The sequence below is a fragment of the Fukomys damarensis genome, unplaced genomic scaffold (genome assembly GCF_012274545.1).
Source record: "Fukomys damarensis isolate Sample0158 unplaced genomic scaffold, DMR_v1.0_HiC HiC_scaffold_31, whole genome shotgun sequence".
Lineage (NCBI taxonomy): Eukaryota > Metazoa > Chordata > Mammalia > Rodentia > Bathyergidae > Fukomys > Fukomys damarensis.
Window position 1 is genome coordinate 30110779 of NW_022900943.1, and position 6856 is coordinate 30117634.

The following is a 6856-nucleotide window of genomic DNA, read 5'->3' on the forward strand; positions in this document are numbered from 1 at the left end:
CGCCTCTTCCCCGACTTCACGGTCAAGTTTTCCCAGGGCCCCCACTTCAGGAGGCAGCCTGGCGCCCATGCTCCTTCCCAGTTACAGCTCCACAGGCGGACGCCCTCTCCCCAGCCTCAAATCCTGGGAGCGATGGAGTTTGGGGAGGACAGGGCGGAAAGTAGGGATGAAGGGGTGATCAAATGGCCCCGGTTGAAGAAAAGGCCACAGCCGGAGCCGAGAATTTATCCTCAACCCAAGGGAGGTTTCGGAGTCCGAGCTGGGAAAGCAAGGGGGCGAGGGGTGCAGGGATGTAAGGACAGGAACCAGGATGCCAAAAGGAAGTCAGGGAGGAAACGCGTGCTGCCAAAGGAGGTCAAGAGCCTGTGTTGTATCATCTCTTTATCGTTTTTTTGTTTTGGGAGTGGGAAAGTACACTGCTAGTTCTGACTGAAAAAGCAGAGAAAGGCCTGCCCGTGGTCAGAAGGAGCACCAGACCATCAAATCTAAGAAGGCAAGAAATCAATGCAGGATTTTTACTAGCCCTGGAAAAGCCTAGAAGTTTGTACCCCCCTCCCTTTTTTTTTGTCATACCAGGGATCAAATTCAGGACCGTGCCCCGGTGAGGCAGGAGGGGTGCCACTGAGCTAAATCCCTGGCCCATCCCTTCGGTATTTTAGAGGGGATGATGGCAAGAAACCTCAAAAAAAGGTGGAGTAGAGATGCAGGACCCAGGCCAACCTATCGAGGGACAGCTCAATAACCTGTGACCTGAGCCACAAAGACTTCAGAGGGGAGAAAGACTCAAGAACGACATCAGAGGCTACAGTACCTGTGTGCTGACTTAAGAACAGAGAGAATTTCTCTGAGAAGTACCAGGATGGGACACTCTGTGCAAGTCAGGTACCATGGGGAGCCATTTGGGAACTCAGAGGTAAAAAAATATTATAAGGTCATATTATAAGAGGCCTCCCCAGGCCAGAGCCTGCCCTTGGCCTCTCCATTAACCCTTCCAGTAGCTCTGCATTTCTATTCTACAGATGAGGAGTTTGAAGCTCGGGGAAAGTGCCAACTTGCTAGAGGTCAGGATCCTGAGTGTGGGGTGTGGCCAGCATGTAGACCCACATGTTCGTGCCTCAAGTCACACTCCCTCCCTCCCTCCATACAGCCTGGAGTGCTGCTGTCCTCTGATGGAGCTGCGTAGCCAGCGTGAGAAGAGCGAACGCAGTAGGGCAGAAGAGAAAGCTGGACAACACAACTGGGAGCCCTGCCCTGGAGGAGTGGAGCAAGAGAAGAGCACAACAGCAAGGCTGGACTGTGTGTGGGTGTGGACCCAAGATACCTGGTTTAGCTGGCTGTGCGGACAGGAAGCTCAAGCCCATGCTCACTTGCCAAGGTAAAGGCCAGAATTGCTGTGCTTTTGCCTGCTCTCTACATTTTGCTCTATGAAGAGAGTTGGGGGACATAGAGCCCCGTATACACACTGTAAAACTGAAGGAAAATATCAAAGTTCCCCTAAATGTGTAAAAAGTTGGAACCTGAGCTACACATGATGGCAAATGCTTGTAATCCAAACACTCTGGAAGGCTGAAGCAGGAGGACCAAGAGCCCAGCTTGGGAAATTTAGAGACTTAGCAAAACCCTCTCTCAAAATAAAAAGGGGCTGGGGATGTAGCTTATGGGGAAGGCTCTGAATACAATCCATAGTAGCATTAAAAAAAAACTACTATAGTTAAAATCACCTTCTAGGAGATAGGATAGATGCAGTCTGGAGCTGAATGGTGGCAGAAGGCAGACCCGCCCATGTCATGTCAGAATTCCACCTTGGAGCACAATACAATCTAAGGCAGTTGGATAGAGAACAAACGTGTGTGTAAGGGCTGGGGATTTAGCTCTGTGGTTCCACTGCCTGTCTTGCAAGCACAAGGACCCGAGTTCAATCCCCGGTACCAAAAAAAAACAAAACAAAACAAAAATCAAAAGTGGGGGGGGTGACACATATACAACTGTGTACCACAACTCACCCTCCATCTCTATAATCCCAAAGCTTAAGGACAATCTACAATTTGAAATTCCTCAACTGCAAAGTGCTATCCCAAGAAGGGCCAGAGTACAGTATGAGAATGGATGAATTTTTAGATGGACGCAAAAAAACAACAACAACAGCAAAAAAAATCTGAGAGGCAAAAAGCCAGGTAGATGAGTGCCACATTCACTGGGAAAGGGGACTTGGGGCTGTCCATAGATGTTTCATGGAGAGGAAAGATCAGGGAACAAAAACAGAAACAAGGAGCCAAGTACCTAAATCCTAGGCCCAAACCTGGGGTTGATTACATGCAAAGGGGGAAAAAAATCTGGCCACAGAATGGAAGAATTAAGAGAGGTAGTACATTGTCCTGCCCACCCCATTACCACCAAAAGAGAACTACAGAAAGGAGAAGAAAATGAAAATTGTTCCAGGAAATTGCCCTTCTATAAACCATGTCCAAGATGCCCTCAAAGTTTTTGATTTGGAAGGAATTCTTGTTCTGAATTTAAGATGGAACTGTACTTGAAATTATCAGTAAAAGTAAAAGTTTTAAATCAGCGTCTCAATTTCCCTCTCTCTCCTCCCAACATCTCTATCCTTCAGTCCACTACCCCACTGAGACTCAGTGCACTAGATCAAAGAAAAAAGAGATTAACAAGATAATCATTGAGCAATGTGTGTGTAGCTACCTGTAATTCCTTTTGGAATAGAGTATAAAAAATTGTTCAAACACACACACACACACACACACACACACACAGTGGGTGGCTTAGCTTATCACTGGCCCTTACTAAGTAGACTAACAGCCCTTAAGTGCTATGCTCTAGTATCCTGCTGCCCTTGCAAGAAGGAAACAGCTGTCTTAAGAAGAACGTCTAGAAAAGGAGTCAGGTAGAGGGCAGAGCTGTTGCTCTAACAGGAGAAAAAGCCTTGCTCACTCTAAAGAGAGTCTTACCAGAGAGTCTGTAGTTTCTTTCCTTAGAGGTTTAAAGCAGAGCTGAGATCAGATGCTGTGGAAGCAGCTCAGCACTGCACAGGTGATTTCAGCACCTGCCACTACACCCTTAGGTAATCCTTCTTGCTCCATCTTCCCCACAAGAAACTAGTAAGGGAAAATGGACACAACAGACTGGATGCTTCACATTATATAAGTACTAAACAAAAACAACACAACACCTTCTTCACTTGCATGTTGGAGGGACTCCCAGGAGAGTAGAGCCTGCTGGGTTGGATGAAAAAGTCTTCCACACAATGTAGGACCCCAGAGACAGCTCAAAAGGCATCTTGGAACCACACAGCCCAAGAGATCCTATACTTAAACGAAGACTGCCAATAGGAATTTGCAAGGTGAAGTTGGGGGAGGTAACACACCTGCTCTGAGACCCACACCTGTACCAGTAGCAGCCTCGCTTCAAAAGGGCTGCCCTGGGCATCAGACCAGCGGAGAAAGAAAAGCTCAGGGTCAATGATTCTACCTAGGCCTGTGGGAGAGACAATGCTTCCTATGGGGGAAAAAGAAAGAAATCAACAAAAAAAGTAAGGCACAAATATAGGATTTTCAGGTACTGTTGCCATCTCTCAGGGAATATAAGGCCCAGTTGTTACTCACTTAGTGAGAGGCAAAGAAATGTTGGAACCCAAGTTTACTGCCCCTGGCCAAACAAAGTGTACCGAGCTGTCTCTCAAAACTCTCCATACTATCTCTCCTTCCTGCTATTTGCTTCACTAATAAATACAGGCATCTTGGCATAGGTAACAGTGTAAGAAAGGCACAGGCAGGTGGTGAGAAGATAACCATGAACTGGTCTGCTCTAATCGTAACATGGCCTGCAAAAATATGAATGGCTAAGAGATGTCAATCTAAAAACACTTGCCATCTTAAAGAGCCTAAGACTATGATATGGCACAGAAAGGAAAGGCTCAGTGCTCACCTCAAGAACGAAGTTCTATCTATTAATTAGACAGTTGGCCAGTAAGACTCAAACTTCCCTCCACCCCTCTTTAACCTGCTACCCCAAGAAGCACAATGTCAAGCTGAATGGAGAGCTTTGGGACCAACACAATTAATTCTCTTTAAACCGTTTACCTTTGTATAACAGGATGATCCCAGGTATTAACAGCAGCAAAACAAGACAAATTCAGAGCAAGCTTTTAATTAAGGACATCTAAGTCTTTTGCCAGCATGCTAACTCAATACAGAAGAACAGAACTTCTAGTTCAGAGCTTTCCTTTGTGTAACAAACAGGTATATCAAGTGATGCCAATGGTACTATTTTATATGTACATGATCCTGGGCACTCTTGGAAGACTATTTATCAGTATTTTGCAAGTGAAGAAGAGAACATGATGGATATTAATCAACATACACAGGCTTGCACATGGACCAAGAAAGTCAGAGCTAGAGCACAAATCCTACTCATCTCCAAACTTGGGTTGTTTCTCGGTTCTTTCCAGATTTCACGGCCTAACCTCCCTTATAGGAAAGAAAGAGACAGTTGAGGTTATCTAGAATATTTCCCATCCCCAACACCCTCCCTGCTGTCATTATTCAGTTAGCTCCCCGCAAAAGCAGCCTACCTATGCCCTGGGTAATCTCTTTCAGAGTCTTAGCCCAAATTGACTTGAAATTCTATTATCTCACTGATGGAAAGGGCTTTAAGGGTAATCTAATCCAGCATCTCTTCACACACCTGAATTCTTTTCATGTTCTCCTTGGCCCAACTTCATGAAGCTAATCTCAAAATACCAATTACTCACAATCCTCTACTAGGTACCTTTCTGGCCTTGGTAAGGAAAGGATGGGAACAAGTTTGTATCCAGAAAGACTGAAGAAAAGGTAAAACTATCTGTGTACACTAGGAAAACGATTCTCATTTGGACACAGATAGTGTCCTACTTCCTGAATGGCAGTGTCCCTAGAGTTCCTCATTTAACGTTTCCTGGCCAAGACCAAGGCACTAAGTTGGAAATGAGACAAGAACCTTACCTTTCTCCTCTCAGTCGCTCCCCTGGAGAGCATCAAACCCCCATCCAGCATTCCATTTCCAAAACTGAGAATCCAAGACAGATCCACCAAAAAATGTGCAGCTTTTCTCATCCAGGTCCAAAGTCCATGGCTGAGTGGACCTTGAGGGGGAGGAGTCTGGGGGAAGGGGTGTGTCCAAGCCCCTCCCCCCCACACTGCAGACTTCAAAGTCCTTCCCAGGAGGCTGTTACCTTGCTTCATTCAGCTGGTTTATTATGCTCAGAGGCCAGTGATGGTCAGATCCCAGTACACTCCCATCTGTTGGTCAGGCAGGAGAGGTCATCCACTATGAGGACTGGTCCATCTGTTTTCTTCTGGGGCTCAAGAGAAGAAAGAGACCTTAAAACCAGCATGTTCCTGTGTTAACCTGAAAAACAATGAAACATGACACTATACTGTAGAATGAATGCATTCTTCACTTTCTAGTTCCCCTCCATCTCTCTCTCTCTCTGTCTCTGTCTCTCTCTCTATCTATCTATCTATATATATATCCTTTTTTTATGGTACTGGGGATCGAACTCGGAACCTCGTGCTTGCGAGGCAGGCAGCGGAACCAGTGAGCTAAATCCCTAGCCCTAAAGTATATTTTTTTACTGTGCTGTATCATCAAAATCTTAAATATTCCTCATGTTACACAAAGTACTTACTTCATTTACATACTGTACTACAAAACACACTTACCTTATCAATATGGGCACATGCATGTGGCTCAGGATAAGAGTTGTACCTATTCTCAGGACAGAAAAGTAACCAAAAGGATTGACTGTGTGCAGGTTGTCTTCGAAGAAATATAGAAAAGTGCACTGTCCTCTCACCGAAAGCACTAATCAAGTCTCTCAAGCTTCTTAAGGTATTTAGCACTTTAATCTGGCCCTCTCTTCAAGTGAACAATCCTTCCCAGAACAAGATGCTGACCTCTTCCACATGCATTCCTAGCTCCTTTTCCTTTTACCTTCTCACTTCTCCCTCTGATTCCTCCCAAAACTGTGCCTGGCGTTAATTCCTAATCCCTGTCAAACTAACTCCTTCACAAGGCCAGTGACAAGAGCGCTCTCTGAGGCCCGAGTCCTGCCAGCAGTGGCCCCAGTGTCCCACTGTTTCACTGCGAGAGCCCACCTCCGGGGCCCCTCCTCTCTAAGTTTATTCCTCAACCTTCTCACTTCTCCCTCTGATTCCTCCCAAAACTGTGCCTGGCGTTAATTCCTAATCCCTGTCAAACTAACTCCTTCACAAGGCCAGTGACAAGAGCGCTCTCTGAGGCCCGAGTCCTGCCAGCAGTGGCCCCAGTGTCCCACTGTTTCACTGCGAGAGCCCACCTCCGGGGCCCCTCCTCTCTAAGTTTATTCCTCAACACACATTCTACCCCCAACCCCACGTTCCTAGTTTATGCTGGACGGGGGCGGGGGGTGATGTTGCGACCCTCACTAGGTTCCGAGCCCCATCCCTCTGCCGCGCTGACGACCCTCTCCTTAAATTCGCGGCTTTCTTACCTGGATTCTGCCTAGTGTAAGTAGGCTGAAGCCACGGTCCGCCGAGTCCAAGTCCAGACCCAGGCTGAGTCCCCACCGCCGGCCCAGGCCCCACCCCCTCGACCCCGGGAGGCCCAGCCCTCCCCCAGCGCTCCTTTCGCCCCTCCCACCCTCTGCCGCAGCCACTTCCGCCATCCTCCGGAAGTGAGCCCGCTACAGCCACTGCCTTCCGGCATCCGGCCTCCACCCGGCACCCTGCCTGTCACACCGCCACCACGGGACCCGGGAGACGAGTCTGCAGCACCGGAGGTTGTTCTACACTATTCATACGATTGAAGACAAACTGCGGGCCAA

At 47.4% G+C, this 6856-nt stretch overlaps 1 protein-coding gene across 10 annotated transcripts in view; it reads right to left on the reverse strand.

Annotated features, from left to right (window-relative positions):
- The window catches only part of Mgat1 (alpha-1,3-mannosyl-glycoprotein 2-beta-N-acetylglucosaminyltransferase), a 15357-nt gene extending 8709 nt beyond the window's left edge, over positions 1-6648 (reverse strand). For 2 of the 10 annotated variants that reach the window (XM_010610513.3, XM_010610510.3), the window contains exons 1-2: positions 6524-6640; positions 5225-5400 (exon numbers count right to left, since the gene is read on the reverse strand). The gene's annotated coding sequence lies outside the window, so the exon portion shown is untranslated. The other 8 variants (XM_010610508.3, XM_010610507.3, XM_010610505.3 and 5 more) reach the window with 8 other exon arrangements.
- Between the last annotated feature and the right edge of the window lie 208 nt (positions 6649-6856).